Source organism: Ambystoma mexicanum, chromosome 4q (genome assembly GCF_040938575.1).
Source record: "Ambystoma mexicanum isolate Mex_15411 chromosome 4q, UKY_AmexF1_1, whole genome shotgun sequence".
Lineage (NCBI taxonomy): Eukaryota > Metazoa > Chordata > Amphibia > Caudata > Ambystomatidae > Ambystoma > Ambystoma mexicanum.
The window spans coordinates 124,181,928-124,202,124 of record NC_090928.1 but is presented as its reverse complement, the minus strand read 5'-3'; the positions used below and the strand labels follow the sequence as shown (position 1 = coordinate 124,202,124).

At 48.6% G+C, this 20,197-nt stretch overlaps 1 protein-coding gene across 1 annotated transcript in view; it reads left to right on the top strand.

The window, feature by feature from the left end:
- The window catches only part of OPN3 (opsin 3), a 515,396-nt gene that overhangs the window by 1,552 nt on the left and 493,647 nt on the right, over positions 1-20,197 (top strand). The window lies entirely within an intron of this gene.

Sequence of the window (20,197 nt, the reverse complement as noted above, 5' to 3'; positions counted from 1 at the left end):
AAGCGATTAAAAAGCTGACTTTTTATTTAGAATAAAACAATATCTGCACATAGTGATGCTCCTGAAAAATAAAACCAACATGACACGGAGACCACCGGTCTTGTGAGCGATATATAGAATTGTGAATGAATAAAAAAAGTTGTCCCACTCTTCTCATTGTCATCATAGACAATAAAAATAAGTAACAGCACATGCCAGGGCGCAGATAGAGCAAAGGTCAGGGGCAGATAACAGTATTAAGCACTTTAGGGTCTTCATAAAGTTATAAGCAGAGTTACCTTTTCTGCTTCTTCACCCCACCCTAGTCAGGCCTGTGAATACACAAGGCAATTCCCAACTCAAGTGGGTCACACGGCAATGAACACAATCAAAGCAAAGCTTAATAGGAGATGGCAAATAACGCAGTTTGTAATCTTCATGAGGATGGTGGGTGAAGGAGAAAGCCGAATAGCAGAGTTGGTGTTATGATAAGATAATGATATGATATGGCATTCATAACGCGCCTATACACAAGTGTTTCAAGGCGCAACGAGGCAAAGGGGATCGCGCAAGTGCATGGGAATGGGGGAAAAAGGAAAAGTGCGTGGGGGGAAGGGAGAGGGGAAAGTGCAGTACATGGGAAAGTGGAATAAATAAGATAAATAAAACGGCCAGCTGGTGGCAAGTGCAAGGAAGTGCAGACATAAGTGCCGGTAGGGTGGACTGTAGGGTTACAGAAAAACGGTCCCCAGGTGCGGGGTTGCCAGGGAGGCAGTGCAGGTGGGCAATTGACGGGGCCTGGGCCAGAGATCAGAAAGGGTGGCCAGGTAACCAGTGCAGTGATGTATGTCGGTATCTGTCTTTTATCTTTCTTACAAAACGAGATGGGGGGAAAAGGAGCAGCATGACAAAATTATCCCCCCTCGTTGAGGAGCCAAAGCTGGAAATGAGACCACCGTTCTTATGGAAATCTGATCTGAACATTATGTGCTTCCTTTCTCCTCTTTCCTGCCTATTTATGGGCACCCGGCGGGGGTTGAGATGTGGGGTCGCTGGTCTGGTGGAGGCGGAGGTATATCCAGCTGAACAGGATGCCCCGGTGTTCTCTTTCCATAATATAAAGGTTTGTCAAAGTCCATGAATTTATCACCTCAAATGCACAACACAATTCTAGAACACGTTTATGCTGACATACATTGTGTGGTAAATATCAGATGGAGAAAACGCAACCAACTGAAGAACAAAAGCACTTTTTGAAAAGTTTTGGTTGTATCTAGCCCTTTATGTGGGATAAGTAATCGGCGGAGGCGCAAACAAATTCACAAAATAATATTTCTAGGTGGGGCCTAAGAAATTTGAGGCACACTCTACATATGTCAAGTAGCTAGGTAACATTTGAAAGACATGTTATGTTATCTTATTTTTGTATGGGCCCTCCTACTATATGTAATGGCGTTGAAGCGTTGTAGGAAGCATGGCCCTTTGGCAGACCGTGGTCTGAAAGATGATGGAGAGGAGTACCACAACGCATGCAGCAGAAATGCTACTTTAGGAACTGTATAGAAAGTCAGAGATGGTTAGTGTGGAGATGTCGGAAGCCGAAGAGTCGATAAAGAAGAGACATCAGAGTGTAGTGAAGATGTTAGAGACTATGTGATAATTAGACTGATTTCTTTTTTTTGTAGGATTTAGCTTTAGGTTATAGGGTGCAGCTCTGTGGGAGGAATGTATTGCGGGAATAAAATGTTCATGAACTCGCGGGGCAACTGTGAACAGTTGTGGGCTCTGCTATACGTTACATGCACTGTACAAGCATATGTGACAGCTGGACCATGTTTTATTGTGGGACTCAACTGTATGCTATGGGGCAGAGTGATACATACAGTGTACATGTACAGTGAATGATATGCAGTCACATGCAATAGATATTTAGCATAGCCTTTACCTTGACTCGGCAGTGCTTTACAAGGGTCACAATTCTAGATTTCCCAATGCCTAAACATCCACTGTTCTACAACAATCCTCTCGAAACAATGTCATTAATTATTAAGTGTTGTTGGCCACAAACGTTTCCCACAATAGTTGTTCCCTATTTTATCATGTTTTCCCCCCTCACCCCATGGTTGTTACCAAGCCAGGTTAGTGTGCAATTTAACTAAAAACAGGTGTTCTGACCTCTCTAAAAATAGAATCCAGGACCAGTTCATAAGTGTACGTTCAAAACATTTCAAATGTGGCATTTGCTCTTGGAATTTTTCTTGATGTAAGGCAACTCATGCAGGTGCATTTCCGTTTCTCCATAATGTCAGCACAACCACACAATATAGTGATGTAACAGTTTGAGAGGCCACCCTCAACACAGGGAGTTCCTTCCCTCCCCAAGCTAAGTGCCACACAATCAACGGTGTAATGTTAGTTCTTTATTCAGCCCTATCTCCAATTCTTGTCATACCCCTTGGATCCCTCACCCTGAGCTACCAATGAGCCAAGAACCAGGCCGGTATACAAGAAATGTTTTTGTATTTATTTGAATGATAAATAATGGAGATCACACTAAATCGACACACACCACCTTCTTGATGGCTCACAATTAAACTTCTTGTTACACAAATAAATCACACAAGTTGGTTTGGAAACACAAATCACAATTCTTTACTTTCTACAGATTTCACTTCAACAAATGAAACTCATCTATGAACAAAATCAATTAGATATGCAATGTGGTGCAATTGCTTCAGAAGTTTGGTTTACAGATTGGTACAAATGCATATGGCAATTGTGATTTCACCCATACTTTTTTTCTTTAAAATAAACACATGGGCCCTCATTACGACCCTGGCGGAAATCGAAAAACGATGGCGGAAATGCAATACCGCCATCGAATAGCGCTCGGTGCGATTATGACCCGTCACCGTAAAGTACGATGCCATTAGCGACACCGTAGTGAACGCCAACGCTAACTGCACCAAGTACGCGCACGCGCGCCATGCCAAACCGTAATTACCAAATCAAAAGGAGGACTATTTTTAGGGTAATGCAACTGTGTGTTGCCCAATTTCGTTTTCACACTAATAATAACAACACAGTCCTATCGATTGTAGAGGGTTTGACAAAGAAAAGCCAATATGCCTAATTGCGCTTTCCGAATAGTCTCTTAATGCACTTGTGTTGTGCTAAAAGACACATGCTCCACCGCTTTGGCTTTGGCATGTGTTGGCTGCCCCCCAGATGAAGATAAACATTAATTTTATTGGATTTTCTCTGGGTAGGCAGGTGCAAATACAAGTTAGTTAAAATTGTGAAGAGTTTTCTTCAACGACAGTCTCTCTTGAGGTAGGTCACCTCGGATTGAGAAGGGGTCCCTGAATGCTTTTAACAGGGTAGCCTCAAATTGAACGAACTAGAACTGTGCGGTACGTGTTATGCACTAGGTTAGAGTCGTTCTCTTAGCCGACCGGTTTCTGTGGTGCAAATAAGTGGGCCACATTCATCAGGGCTTGTGCAGGGCATCTGCATGTGTGCCTGCTGTTAGTCTCATGGGGCAGCACTGTCTGCGTATCTTAACGTCCTCTCCCTGTAGGGGTGACAGGAGGGGAGGGGGAGAGAGAAAGGGAGAGCAGCGGTAAATATCACATGCTGTCAATTCAAGCTATTAGAAGACATTGCACTGGTGTGTCAGGAGGGGGAAAAGAAGGCTTACCCGCTCCGTGTGTCTGGTGGCTTAATCAAGAACGGTGAGACGGCCCGATACCTGGGGGCCAAAGGACAACAATTATTATTGTCTAGTTTGATGTCTGAGTACATCGGATCGGAAAAAAGTCAGTACAAAACGTTACTTATTCTTCTAACCAAATTGAGTAGTTTTCCTGTCTAGTGCGACACGCGCTCGGCGTTGTCGCTACACATTTAGCAAACATATTTCTAACAAGCTTCAGTACATCCCGGATGCCCACGAAGGCGTGACATCAGTGGGAGAGGGAGTGGCTAACCCGGGTGGGCCACAAGGGGCTTACCTCTGAGCAGAGTTCAGTCCGTTTCACGAGCCGTGCGCGAGAGGGTTGAGTCTTCGCGGGCCGTGTGACTACACTATTTATGTTGCCATGGGTTGGCGCGTGGTCACGTGATCACGCGTGCCTGACTCTGGGATGGCCGTCCACAGAGGGAGGCTGCGGCCATCACCAGGTCAGGCACCGCGGACCGCGGGTCCCCAGGAACTTAACATCAAATGTTATGAGTGGGAAAAATCCCCGATTTTCATCATGAATCTTGCTGCTGGTGCCTGCATGTACCATCCTAAGCAGCCATTCATACATACAGCACTCATCACGAGCACAATCAGGAGCGCCAGTCCAGAGTACATCAAAGTCAATCAGTCACAATGAAAGTTAAATTAAACAAAACAGTTTGGCACTTTGATTCATAACGTGGCCAGAGTTTGCCAACTAGTTGCTTCATTCAGTCCGTCTTTATCTGTTTTGAGCCGGAAGATCCAGAGTTGTTCACGTTTGAACAGTAGATTCTGTAGGTTCCCGCCTCTTGTGGGGATAGACACTTTTTCAATTATTGTCCATGTGAAGTCTGCCGAGGTGTGTTTTCTTAGTGCGGATACAGGATCTATGTTCTGCATGTGACAAACGCTACATAGGCATGACAACACGCCCTATAAAAACACGCCTTGCAGAACATAGATCCTGTATCCGCACTAAGAAGATCACGGCACCCATGGTAGAACACTTTCTAGCTGCTAAACACACCTCGGCAGACTTCACATGGACAATAATTGAAAAAGTGTCTATCCCCACAAGAGGCGGGAACCTACAGAATCTACTGTTCAAACGTGAACAACTCTGGATCTTCCGGCTCAAAACAGATAAAGACGGACTGAATGAAGCAATTAGTTGGCAAACTCTGGCCACGTTATGAATCAAAGTGCCAAACTGTTTTGTTTAATTTAACTTTCATTGTGACTGATTGACTTTGATGTACTCTGGACTGGCACTCCTGATTGTGCTCGTGATGAGTGCTGTATGTATGAATGGCTGCTTAGGATGGTACATGCAGGCACCAGCAGCAAGATTCATGATGAAAATCGGGGATTTTTCCCACTCATAACATTTGATGTTAAGTTCCTGGGGACCCGCGGTCCGCGGTGCCTGACCTGGTGATGGCCGCAGCCTCCCTCTGTGGACGGCCATCCCAGAGTCAGGCACGCGTGATCACGTGACCACGCGCCAACCCATGGCAACATAAATAGTGTAGTCACACGGCCCGCGAAGACTCAACCCTCTCGCGCACGGCTCGTGAAACGGACTGAACTCTGCTCAGAGGTAAGCCCCTTGTGGCCCACCCGGGTTAGCCACTCCCTCTCCCACTGATGTCACGCCTTCGTGGGCATCCGGGATGTACTGAAGCTTGTTAGAAATATGTTTGCTAAATGTGTAGCGACAACGCCGAGCGCGTGTCGCACTAGACAGGAAAACTACTCAATTTGGTTAGAAGAATAAGTAACGTTTTGTACTGACTTTTTTCCGATCCGATGTACTCAGACATCAAACTAGACAATAATAATTGTTGTCCTTTGGCCCCCAGGTATCGGGCCGTCTCACCGTTCTTGATTAAGCCACCAGATCACACGGAGCGGGTAAGCCTTCTTTTCCCCCTCCTGACACACCAGTGCAATGTCTTCTAATAGCTTGAATTGACAGCATGTGATATTTACCGCTGCTCTCCCTTTCTCTCTCCCCCTCCCCTCCTGTCACCCCTACAGGGAGAGGACGTTAAGATACGCAGACAGTGCTGCCCCATGAGACTAACAGCAGGCACACATGCAGATGCCCTGCACAAGCCCTGATGAATGTGGCCCACTTATTTGCACCACAGAAACCGGTCGGCTAAGAGAACGACTCTAACCTAGTGCATAACACGTACCGCACAGTTCTAGTTCGTTCAATTTGAGGCTACCCTGTTAAAAGCATTCAGGGACCCCTTCTCAATCCGAGGTGACCTACCTCAAGAGAGACTGTCGTTGAAGAAAACTCTTCACAATTTTAACTAACTTGTATTTGCACCTGCCTACCCAGAGAAAATCCAATTAATGTTTATCTTCATCTGGGGGGCAGCCAACACATGCCAAAGCCAAAGCGGTGGAGCATGTGTCTTTTAGCACAACACAAGTGCATTAAGAGACTATTCGGAAAAGCGCAATTAGGCATATTGGCTTTTCTTTGTCAAACCCTCTAAAACCGTAATTACCACCATGGCGTAATGGTACGCGAATTCCGATCCAAGCGGACATGTACCTAACGCCATCAAGCATGGCGGAAAGTACCATTCCGCCATGGTGAGAAGTACGGCTTCGCGAATCAACCATAAACGGCCCTACTGAGTGCCTGTACACCACTCCCTGGCCACATTGCACAACTCCTCGTAGGTGCAATGAAGACACAAATGCAACCAGTGAAATGTACAAGCCACCCATGCATGCCAACGAACAAATGAATCTAGGGGCTCCAAGTGCCTTGTGAGTGGCCATCCATTTATGCCATGGCACCATTGCCGCACTGATGCAGCACAGGCATGTGAAGGTTCAAGTACAGCAACATGAGCAGAAAAATGAGACAAACAAAAACAGGCCCCCCATCGACTGACACCAGTGTAAGGCAACATACAAAGCAGTATCCTGAGGGAGACTGCACCAGCCCTGTACTCCTGCCAGTAAACCAACCAACCATCAGCATAAGCATGGACCACACAAGTTGGCAGAGTGACTGAGCAGCCAGGCACATCTCAAGAGGGGCCAATGGGAGCTGCAGGGCACAGATGGCACGAATACAGAAGCTATTCCAATGGACATGACCTCAGTCTCCCTCCAAGAAACGCACGCAAACACAGGCACCTGTGACCAGCCATATTCAGATAATCACATCATTCCACCAATCCACCTGGCTGACCGGCATCTGTTACACAAAAGCAAATCCCCCGCCCATGAGCAGGACATCATTAAAACAGTCACAATGGTAGCCCCTATCCCTGACCACACTGGGCTTCGTAGGCAAACGCGGCCAGTACAGTACCACGCAACTATGCTCAGAAGCCGGAACCCAATGCAGATCTTCTCACAAAACATCGCACCACAAATAGGAATATGCTACATTACTTGCAAAGAAGAACGCTACACGGTTAAAATCAGAATAGACATTTAATGCACCACAAAATCACCAAGCCCATACAGCCATTAGGTCATGAACCCCAAAATACATTTCATCATTGTGGGCTGCATCCGCAATAAATGACCAGCTTCTTCTTGTGTGACGCCCTGTTCCTTCATGGTACACAGGGGCTACATTCACGTTCAAAAAGGCAACATGGAAGCGCCTAGAACCGCAGGGCCGTCCCATTAGGTAGGCACTAGTCCAGCTGAAAGCTCGAAATGTTGCTCCTAGCCACTAGTACTGCGTAAGGGCATGTGGCCCATTGGCGATCGTCCCATAAGATCGTAATGGTGCTCCACTGATTAACTCGAAGCAGCAGGTGCCGGGAGTAAAAGCCATCTGCAGGAGTGGCATACAGATGGCAGCGGCAAAAGGGGAGGAGATACCTGTCACCCAAATGAAATGAAAAAGAATAGTAGGCCATCAGAACTTGATTCGTATTACTCACTTCAATGATCACACTAAATCTACAGCCATATGCATGCTAGCCCACTCCAAAGGATTATTCCCACCCAAAAATCACTTGCGAATCATAACTATAAAAATCGAGCTGGAAACACTATTACACACGAGTGCTTGTGTGCATGCGTCTGTCAAAACAGAATCCATTCGATGGGATTAGTAACGTGCATAGACACAAGTGTATGAAGGCGCGTCGAGACAGGGAGGGTACAACAAGGGCAGATAGACGATGGTCCCACTATGGCAGCTCTGCATCACATAGCGCAGGGGAGGTGGATAGATTCCAAAAAGCCCTGTACATGGCAAACTCTCCATTAAATCATCTGTCCATGCATCCATACATCATTTCCTCATCCCGGTATGAAAACGCCTGATTATTTACTCACATCACATGTGAAATTTCCATTGAGTCTGTGCGTAATGCAGTCTGCAAAATCCACTGTGCTCCAGGCCGGGATTCCAGTGTTGTGAAGTAAGATGTATTTGGGAACGTCCTGCCTCATCGTCCACTACGCTATTGCGCATCCCATACTATTCATATCAATCGTTGCATTCTCGCCATGGCCCCTGTCCCAAGGACACTAAACAATAGAACGTTATATTTGCAGTCAGACCTGTGGGCGTCTCCTCGCCGCTAGCTGAAGACCGAAAGCGCCGTCCTTCGAAAACCTCATTTGCAACATCACGTCGAAAAGGCATCTGTGACCGCTTGAAATCACAAATTCATCCATGTAGTGCGGCATTGTGTGTAAATGCAAACTGGCTTCACTCACAAATGGGACGCCCCGCCCATCGGTGAACCGCGGTACAGTGCTGCATGAGGGTCCACCGTTAATCGAGTACTACATTCCACTGACCCTTCACAAGTTTGTTCTCGACTGCAAAGATAGTATGTGAAACAATGGGACCATAGCAGAATGAACATATGAACCAATATTTCACTGCCATCGGGATCATATACATGATTGTAATAGCAAGATGGCATGCGTCAAATTGCAGCGTTGTGTGCGGGACATGCTCGCCCAAAGGGGATTGCAGCTTGCACATGTGGAATGAATCACCACAGGTGGAGGCAATACAGCTTGAAAACACATAAATTGCACACCCAACCCCCTCCCACACCCACACCAAAATGCTACCGGCAGGACTAGCGATGTTGGCCCTGGGGGACCTGATTGCACTGCAAGTACTCCAACTTCAAGAAGAAGACGAACAGCAACTACTACAACAACCGGCCGCACAGAGGAGACGCAGGAGGAGGAGGAGGGCAAGGCAGGGCCAGCAAGGCCCGCCAGCACAGCCACTACCACCACACAGGCAGCCCGCAATCCCACGCCTCCGAGCACATCCGTTCGACCTCACGGATGAGCAGATCCACACCCTCTACCGTTTGGACCGGGACACCATAACCGCCATTGTGGATATGACACAGGCTGACCTTGTCAGCATGATAGATAGCCCAACCGCCATTCCACCCCTACTGAAGGTGGTGTCTGTACTCCACTTCCTGGCCACAGGCACCTACCAGCACACAGTCGGACAGTTGCATGGCATTTCACAGCCAGTGTTCTCACGGACACTATTGCAAGTGCTCGATGCCCTCCTGAAGCACGCAAACGACTACATCTCTCTACCACGCTCGGAGCAGGAAATTACAAACACAAAAGTGGGATTCCATGCACTTGGCGGCATACCGGGTTGCATTGGTGCCATCGACTGCACCCATGTGGAATTGGTCGTCTCGCATGCCATGGAGGCCCAGTACCGCAACCGAAAACAATTTCATTCTCTGAATGTACAAATGGTGTGTGACTCCAACAGGATCATTACACATTGTTGTGCACGATTTCCTGGATCAACCCATGATTCTATGGTTTTGAGGAACTCTACAATACCACGCTACATGGAGCGACACGCAGGGAACAGATCCTGGCTACTCGGTGAGTCTCATTTCATGCATGATAATGTGGGGTATGTGATGCGGCAATGACCTGGCAGGAAGGGGAGGCCGTACGTAGCAATGTCATTCCACAAACATCCTTTATTGTCCACATACAGGTGATGCCGGGTATCCACTGAAGAGATGGCTCCTTACACCACTCCGGAACCCACAGAACCAGCATGAGGAGGACTACAACCATGCCCACTCACGTACCCGTGTAGTCATAGAGCAGGCATTCGGCCTACTGAAGACTCGTTTCCGCTGCCTCAGCAGGTCTGGCGGGGCACTCCTGTACCGCCATGTGAAGGTGGCAAAGATGGTCATGGCATGTGTCATGCTACAAAACATGTGCGTACGTAGAAATGTGCCCATGCCCCCTGACGCAGAACTGCAAGCACCTGTAGATGGTCATGATGAGGGTGGGGATGTGGCAGCACCTCCAGGAGTCCGCGAGGCACAGGAGGGCCGAGACATTCGTCAGATTCTCATAGATTCATGCTTCTAGCACTCACGCCTGGTGGCTGATACATGGACACGGGACTTGTGGCACTGTGTGTGTCTGGAACATGCACAATATGGACTGTACGCCTATAATGGCCTCGTACACAAAGATCAATGTCCACACATCTCATTGGATGATAGTGAAATGTTTATCGCATATGTGAAATTATGTTACACACCCCATCGACCCGCCACCCAAGTAAGCCCAACACACCCCCTCCACCCTCCTACCTCCCCCCCCGAACACAAGTGTCCAAAGATGCTCATTGTCAGTGGGCAGAGGCTATTGCAAGCCCCCTCTCCGGGTATCAGGGGCACCCCTGCCTGTGGAGCGCAGGTTCCTCCCAGATCTACGTTGGGGGCTGCCCTGGACGGAACTTGCAACGGATGATGTCTCTGCCTGCTCACGCCCATGCATGTCCCTAAGGGTTTGTGAGAGCTCAGAGAGCACACGGCGCACAGCGGCAAGTTCAGCACATACGTCTTTGGACGTCGCATGCAGTTCCCCCCTCAGGCTCTCGGTGCTTCTCTCCATTTGTACTCTCAGGCTCTCGGTGCTTCTCTCCATTTGTACTCTCAGGCTCTCGGTGCTTCTCTCCATTTGTGCCCTTAGTGTCTCTGTACTTCTCTCCATTTCTGCCCTAAGTGTCTCAGTAGATGTTTCTATGGCTGACTTAGTACCCCCACATTCATCAGCATGGTCCTTGAGGAGCGTGGCCAGTTGCTGCTGTTGCACGATCACCTGGTCGAGGGACTGTTGCCTCTGCTGGGCCATGGCCATTTGCGGTGGTGTCACAGAGGGGCTGGTCACCTCATGTTGCCTTGCCACAGGGCTTGTGGGGGATGGCCAGTCGTCGTCTTGTGGGTGCCCCTGCGTGGTATCCTCATGGTGTAGGGGATGGAACAAACAGGGGGATTGAGACAGGTCATGGATGGATCTTACTTCGACATCCCCGTTTTCTGTGTCGGAGCATGCTGCCATTAATGCAGTGTCACCTATGGTGCTGCTGCCACCAGAAGCAGTGCCTTCTGTGGCATCCATTGGGGGGACCTGTGGTGGTGCTGTTGTGGGCATGCTGGCTGCTGGGGTGCCTGTTGAAGTTCCCTCCTGTGTGCTGTCACTTGATTTGTGCTGCTGCCGTGTCTTGATGCGTGCAGCTGAGGTGGAGGGTCTTTGGCCGTTGGTCTTGGCCCTCTTTGCAGGTGTGCTGGTAGGGGTGTCCTGGAGCTCGTCGTTTGAATCGGACCCTGTGGTGGAGTAAAGGAGGGCGAGCGTTATTAATGGGTCTGTTGAAATTGGAATGGCAATGTATCACATGCATTGGGGTGGTACCTGAGGGTGATTTGGGTCGGGGCCTTGGAGGTGGTTTCATTTTTGTGTGGATTGAGGATGCAGTTGTTTTGCAGCCTGCAGTTAGGGTGTGCATGCTGCACGTGTAGAGGGTGTTTTTAGGGTTTTTAATTATTTATGTATTTATTGTGAGTTTTAAAGTGCGCTATCAGGCCAATGTATGTGGACGTTCTCCTGGACATGTGTTACTGTTGCACTATGTGGACACATGGTACTTCACATGATTGGACATTGTGGATTTAGCATTGTTTTATTTGGCCCACCTACCTGATTCTTCGGATGTCTGCACTCCTTTCTCCATCCCTCCGACTCCCTCTATACTCTCCATTCCAATGGTGGAGGCACAGATTTCTTCCCAGGGGGTCAACTTGATGGGTGATTCCGATCCTCCCCCGGTAGCTGTGGCAATGTTTCGGTTGGCAGAAAGTATGCTCCGGACGCGTATCCGCAGGTCGTCCCATCGCTTTCTGCATTGCTGTGGGTTGCGGGGTGCGGTCCCCACCGCACTTACCCGCTGTGCCACCAGGGCCCATATGGCCTTCTTGTTCGCAAGTGCCGTCCTGGTCATTTGCGTCGAGAAGACGACGGCAGCATTCTCCTGGAGGGTCTCTGTGAGCACGGTGAGTTCCTCACGGGAGAAGTGGACCTGCCGCTTGCGGTCGCACGCTTTTTTTGCTACTTTTCCCATTGTTATTGTTTTCACTAGGGTGGATGACGGGTTGTGATGTGTCTCAGGGTAGTATTTTTAATGGTTGTGTGGGAATTCTGATTTTATAGGTGTACGGCGTGCTGTTTCCCGTTCCAAGACCATGTTTTTACTTCCGTTTCCGTATATTTATGGTCACCGTACTTTCCGATTGCCGCTCATTACGGTGACCGCTAAGATGGGTGGCGGAATTGCACCTAGGGCGCCGTACGACGGCGGTGGGGGGCGTTTTGGGGACATTTCCGCCATCGTGGACATTGCACTTCCGCCATGGAGTAGTGCTCGTGCCCGATGGGTCGGAATTAGCCGCACTTTGCTCCGTCGTGCAATGGCGGAAACGCTATTTACGCTGTGGCGGTCAGGTCAGTCACTTTCCGCCAGGGTCGTAATGAGGGCCATGGTGTTTTAGCAGTTGGTTTCTCAGAACCCCCCACCCCCTATTTTGGTCTGTGTTGGGAAAGTCGGACGGTAAAATTGGGATGAATTAAGAATTTTGGATTTCAGACCCCCGTCCACTTAAAGGCTTGTGTTTGGGAAGCTGGACCGAAACAAAGGGATAATTTGGGATTTCAGATCCCCCCTCCATGTAACGGCCTGTGTTGGGAAGCTGGACAGAAACCATTGGGATGATTGTTTAAGAATTTAGCATTTCAGACCCCATCCACTTAAAGACCTTTGTTGGGTAAACTGGGCAGATCAAAATTGCGATGATTTGAGAATTTTGGACTTCAGACCCCCTTCCACTTAAAGGCCTGTTTTGGAGAAGCTAGACCCATAGGATTACTCAATTAAATTACAGTCTACAGTTTATAGGGCACACTGGGAATGAGCTTTGTTAATTTCAAATTTTAATAAAAATCACCCCCTGGTGTTATGCCAAAAGGAATTCATTAAATTCATATTTTTAGTTAAATAGGCTAAGGAGATATACAGGTTTGCCTCCCCCAGGCCCCCCCACCACCCCAAGCCACTATAAAGAGAAAGGATTTAAGGCAAGCAGACTCCCCCCACCTATGGCTTCAATTGCCTCAATCCTACTTACATTTAAAACCTTTGTTTAACATTCAGGAAAGCCAGCTCTTATGTTATATTATCTGAGACAGATTTATAAAGCCTACGTACACCTGGGGGCACCATGGTGCTGAGAGTAGAGGAGGAGCAGAAGGGACTTGAAGAGCAGTGTTTTGAGTGATCGCCGGAAAGAGAGATGATCAGTAGCAGCATGCAGCGTAAACAGGAGTTTATTCCAGGACCTTGCGGCCACCACAGAGAAAGCATGTTGTCCCATCCCAGCCAGCCTGATATGAGGAACCAGAAGCCATAGGGCAGACTGGGAACGGAGGGCGCATGAGGGTACATATTGGGAGAACAGCTGCATTTCATGACCGTCTTGGAGGATAGGACAGGGGTCTGGTCATCCCACTCTCAAGGATGGTCCCCAGATCTTCGCCCTCAGGCCTATTCCGCATTGTAGACCTCACCAGAAATCGACCGTTCCCCCAAATGCAATATCAGCAATCTCCTCTGGTGTCTCTGGCTGTCAGATGGTAATTTTCATCAGTTCTGTCTGTTTTTCTCATAGTGCATCCATTTTATATACCAGTGATGACACCATCAAGATTTCAGTATTGGGCAGGTGCTTTACAAGAATTCCCACAACCAGGATTGGACAGTTACCCCTCTCTCTACCCCCAAGTCCATCATCTCTCTAAGGATTGGTTTAGGAGTCTAGAGCAGACGTATGCCAATTGTTCTTTGAAATTCCCCCCTTGTTTTTCTTACGTCAACTTTAGCCAAAAAGTAGCTATGTGGCAAAACCTTCGGATTTACTAGTAACTGCCATAATACATATATTTTCTGATTTAGATAATCGTGGGGAACTTATTAAAACGACAGCCATTTCTGCATCATGTTGCACGGCTGTGTGGCAATTTTCCGTCAATTACACAAAAAGCATAATAATTATGAACATGTAATTTACTCTTCAAATACCTAATTTTACCTACCACCAGTCAGCCAACGCTTAAACAAGGGCATGTGCAGAGCAGTCAGGAACACCTTTTAGCTCACCAGTACAATTCCCTAAATCACAGGTGGAGGAATTTTATTTCAACAAAAGCACCTGAAAATGATCTAAAAAATGAAACAGAAATCAAAGCAGTATGACGTTTGATTGCTTAGAAAATGCTTAAGATATGATAGTCCATTTTAAACTAATAGGAAATCTTTATGTTATACAAAAGTGGGCTCCCCTTCCTCCAGGCCATTTTCCATCCATGGCCAACATGTGACCAGAGCTTGCTGGGCTGTGTTTTTATTAGTCTCTTTGTTGTTTATAGTTGTTAGGTTCCAGATCGTTAATGGGGGATGCATTTGCTAGACAGAGATCTCCCACTGCAGATAATGAGTTAGTCTGGCCCTTTAATGTCACAAGGCCCTGCTGCCATATGGCACCCTGTCCTCTTATCTAAAGGGGACCACCATACCGATCTGAAAAACCTTCTATTTCTTGTATTTCTTTCAGAGTTTCGCCTTGATTGCAGCCCCTGTTTTCACAACGCCTCCCTACATTCCAGTCATGCACCAGCTAGGCCATTTGCCCTGGCCAGAAATGAGCGTTCAGAGACACCAAGTCTGAGGAAAGTTTGTTTTGAACACCTCTTGAGAGGCCACATTTTATTGCAGTTGTAAATAGTGGGGATGCACAAACCAGGCTTGCAGTGGGGGAAGAAAAAGCCAGGTTTGGAGTGGGGGAAGCCTTTTTGAATTATGCCCAACAACAAGCCAAAAGGGTCTGCCTCAGGTCTAAATGAAATGTTCATGTGACCCATGGAAACAAAGTTTTTCTTTTCAATTGTTGCCGGTATTTTGCATATGAAGCATAATATACATTACATCTTGTTAACACACACCAAGGAAGGGCCTCATTACGAGTTTGGAGGCAGCCATGCCCTAAATAAGGGCATGGCTGCCTCCAAAATCAGGTCCGGGTTCCTTGAATGAGGAATTACTGGGCCATTCCAACCCGGCAATTCCTCATTCAAAAAATCCAACCCCATTCCCATTTGCGCCCCCATAGGGCTCGATCGGAATTGGGAGGGGGCTTATAACGGTGTCACGCCGCGCGCTCGCTCGCGGGCGCCACTTACTTGTCCTGGGGTCCCTGGTCCACGGCCGCAGCGGTCTCCTCCTTCATGGAGACTATACCCGCGGTGGCGTCTTTCCTCACGCCGACCTGCGGTTCGGATGGGCGCCGTGGACGCCGCCATCTTGCGAGGATCTGCGCATGCGCGGATCGTCAGTGTTTCGACGTCCCGCGCATGCGCAGTGTCGGAACATGCGTTCCAAGCCTCACTTTGACCCTGAGCTATAAAAGGGCACCGCATACACAGGGACGACGCGTCTCAACGCGGTTGTTACTGTGTATGCGCTGCTGGAGTCCTGGCACTTGTTGTCCAGTCCTCCAGTTTCCTGTTCTATCCTTTTCTGCCCAATTCTGCCTCATTTCCTTATTCCAGTCTTGCTTCCTGGTCCTCCTACTCTTTCTGCTCCTTCATTCTGATACCTTGTCCTTCCCTGGGTTACGGTAGAGTAGGTTATCTCTGGGTTCCTAGTTGTAGTGGGAATCTCCTGTCAGTTCTGCCTTATTACAGTTGCCTCCCTTTGCCTGTCTTGTGTCCTGCCGGTACCTGTGCCTTACTGCCTTTTGGGAGTTCCTGAGTTCAGTCCTGTTATCTTCGGTGATTTCATCAAGCCTTCTCAGCCAGTGGAAACACTGTCCCGACGTCACGCAAATTCTGAGAAGTGCCACCCGTGGCGTTGGGAGTTGGTTCAGTGCCGTCCTGTGTTAACTCACCAGGAGGGGATTGGACTAATTTCTCGCGTTACCCATTCATCGGCCATCATACATCGACATACTGGCAACCTCAACTCCACGGTCTACAAGAAGCAGAGGTAACTCACGATCTCGTGAAGATTCGTTTAACAGATTGAGACGCCTATCCCTCAGTCCCGACATGGACGACATGCAGGAACTACGTGAAGAAATGCGTACCATGCGCCTGGAAATGACCACTCTCCGCCAGGAAAACAACACTCTGAGACAAGCATTGGATCGGTGTTTGGCTAATCCCGCACAACCTGCCACACCGCCTGAGAACTCCATGGCTTACACCACTCCGATGAAGTATGATGGTGATCCGCGTCGAGTGGCTGAGTTCTGTACTCACTGTCGGATCCATTTCCAATTCAGGTCTACACATTTTTCTCAAGACAAAGCTAAGATCGGGTATATCCTTGGAAATCTAACTGGCAATGCACTCGCCTGGGCCGCACCTTTGGTCTCTACCAACAGTCCTCTGTTGGCCGATTTCGCTGCCTTCGAGAAAGCCTTTTTGGATGTCTTCAAACCGCCCAATTTGGCAGCCATGGCCCAGAATCAATTAATGGAGATCAAGCAAGGGTCAGGTGACATAATCCACTACATCAGTCGGTTTCGACAACTAGCAACTGATCCACAATGGCCCGAAATCACTCAAAAAACCTTTTTTCGTCGGGGACTACGAGAGGAGTACAAAGACTAATTGCTGCACATTCCGGAGCTAGAAACGCTGCCAGCATTGGTGGAACAAGTCTTACGCATTGACCACAGGTTAACCGAACGACGGAGTGAACGCTGCAGATCTGACAGGTATCAACCAATTCTTCCAGCACAGAACTCTGGATCGGCTGTTTCTATCGATGTAGCTCCAGAACCCATGCAGTTGGGTGCCGTCAGAGGTCCGTTATCCGAGACTGAAAAGAAAAGAAGACGACAGAAGAACTTGTGCATGTATTGCGGTGGTTCTGGTCATTTTCTAGGTACCTGTCCGTTACGTCCTCTGAAGAAACAGGAAAACTAACAGGCCCGTTGTTTCAGGCGAAGGCAGCAGCGGGCCGCCCTTTTGAATCCGTCCTTCCCCCCATGAACTCAGTACCCTTGTTGATTCTGAAAGTCGGTGTTGCTTGGCTTGGAAAGTGTGTGAAGACCTGGGCCCTTTTGGACTGCGGAGCATCTGGCAACTACATTGATGCTTCGTTCGCAATTACCAATGGAATCCGTTTACACAACAAGGAACGACCAACGGTGGTTGAGGTAATCGATGGCTCTACTTTGTCTTCTGGTCCGGTTTGCCAACACTCCGATCCCTTGTGGCTCTCAGTGGAAGGGCATCTCGAACGTATTTCATTGGACGTCATCAAGTCTCCTTCATTTCCGGTGGTGTTGGGTTTACCATGGCTGTTGTATCACAATCCCCAGGTTGACTGGACCGCTCGCTCCTTGGTGTTCTCTTCGACACGTTGTCCTAGTGACTGTGTAATTCACGAAACCTTTCCTGCAATTTTGGAGTCCCTCAATCCTGCTGATGTATCTGCTCGTTTATGTGCCACTCAATTGGTTCCTCATGAATATGCCGGATACCACAAGGCGTTCTCCAAGCCTGAGGACATACCACTACCACCCCATAGGCACTTTGATTGTTCCATTGACGTTCTGCCTGGTGCGATCATTCCCCACGGCAAGATCTATTCGTTGACTCACTTCGAGAAGGGCATACTACAGGAGTATATTACGGATTGCCTCAACAAGGGCTATATAGTGCCGTCCAAATCCCCTGCAGGATTCCCGTTGTTCTTTGTCAAGAAGAAAGAGGGCACTTTGCGTCCTTGTATCGACTACCGTCAACTAAACGAGATCACGAGGAAGGACAGGTACCCGTTACCACTCATCCGGGACATCATCGAATCCCTGAAATCAGCACAGATCTTCACCAAGCTGGATCTAAGAGGGGCCTATCACTTGGTGCGAATTAAGAAGGGAGATGAGTGGAAGACGGCCTTCAAAACACCTATTGGTCACTTCGAATACAGGGTGATGCCGTTTGGCCTCTGCAACGCCCCGGCAGTCTTCCAACGGTTCATGGACGATGTCTTTTCTGACCTTATCGGAATATCTGTCTGGGTTTACCTTGACGATATTCTGTTTTTTTCTGACACTCATACTGCACACGTGGCGCATGTACAGGACGTCCTCCGTAGATTGATACACAACGGTCTGTATGCCAAAATCGAGAAGTGCCAATTTCATAGGGAGAGCATGGAGTTTCTGGGTTACGTGATCAGCAACACAGGAGTACAGATGGATCCCGCAAAACTGCAAGCTATTCAAGAATGGAAATCGCCACATGGCGTGAAGTCACTTCAAAGGTTCTTGGGCTTTGCCAACTTTTATCGGCGTTTCATTCCACGCTTCTCTCAACTGGCCAACAGTTTAACCCACCTGACCAGTACCAAGGTGCCGTTTCTCTGGGACACGCAGGCCGAGGAGGCATTCCAGGAATTAAAAAGATCATTCATGTCGGCTCCTGTTCTTAGACATCCAGATGATGTAAAACCGTTTGTGGTTGAAACAGACGCCTCGGACTACGCAATTGGGGCGGTCCTACTACAGCAAGATACAATCACGGGAATAGAGCACCCGGTGGCGTATTACTCGAGGAAGTTGTCAGTGAGTGAGAGAAACTACGCAGTGATAGAAAAGGAATTACTGGCGATAAAGGCTGCCTTCGAGGAATGGCGACATCACTTGCTGGGTGGGAGGTACCCGGTGGTGGTTCGCACGGATCACCGTAATCTACAGTTCTTGCGCTCTTTACAATGCAGAACCTCCCGTCATGCTCGTTGGGCCTTCTTCTTTTCACAGTTCGATTTCACCGTCACGTACATTCCTTGTTCCCAGAACACTAAGGCTGATGCCTTGTCTCGGTCTCTGGAAAATAACGTTGAAGGTGTCAAGGAACCGGAACCTTTGATAGCGTCCAAACATTTCCTATCGATGGTGACTCCCCAGCTCCAACAGTTTACTGAGGCCACACGAACGGATCCCTCAAGAACACAGATACTACAACGTGCTGACATCAGGGAACGTGATGGCTTATTGTTCTTCAAGGATCGTCTGTACGTCCCCACATTGGAACTCCAGAAAATCGTTTTACAGAATTGTCATGATTCCGTCGTTTGCGGTCACCGTGGAGTCCGTACAACACAAGAACTGGTTGCACGACAGTACTGGTGGCCTGGATGGGCTACAATGGTAAAGCAATACGTGGACTCTTGCCCGGTATGTGCCCAGACCAAGATTCCTCGCAAAAGACCCATTGGTCTTCTGAAGCCCACGCCAACGCCTCCGTACCCTTGGCATACCATCGCCACGGATTTCATCGTTGACCTGCCCCTGTCTGGTGGCTTCACGTGTATAATGGTGGTGGTGGATTGTTTCACCAAGACAGCTCATTTCTTGCCCTTTCCTAAGCTGCCCACTGCATCCCAGATGGCACGATGTTTTCTACACGAGGTGTATCGCCTTCATGGTCTTCCGGAGAAGATATTGTCTGACCGAGGCTCTCAATACATCTCTTACTTTTGGGGCCAACTGTGTCGGCATTTGGACATCCAGCGAGCCCTGAGTTCCGGCTATCATCCGCAGACTAATGGACAGACGGAGCGTACCAATCAGACCCTTGAGCAATACCTACGTTGTTATGCCAATGCTACCCAAGACAACTGGTCGGAGTGGTTGGACACCGCGGAAGCAGCTTACAACAACGCTGTTCATTCCGCTACCGGACTCAGCCCTTTTTATTGCTCTACCGGTCTTCATCCTCGACTGCTGCCTATTCATCCAACATCTTCCAGCGCCGTTCCATCTGCAGATGCCCTGGTGTCCCTGATTCGCGATCAACATCGTCTGGCGGCCGGTACCTTGGCAGCGGCACAAGCACATATGAAGGAGCAGGCTGACAGGAGACGGAGCCCTGAGCCTGTCCTTCATGTTGGAGACATGGTTTGGCTGTCCTCCAAGAATCTACCAGTACGCAACTTACCTGTGAAACTAGCCCCCCGCTTTTTTGGTCCCTTTCGCATCACAGGGCGTATTTCACCTGTTGCCTTTCGTTTATCTTTGCCCCGCTCTTGGAGGATCCATCCTGTCTTTCATGTTTCCCTTT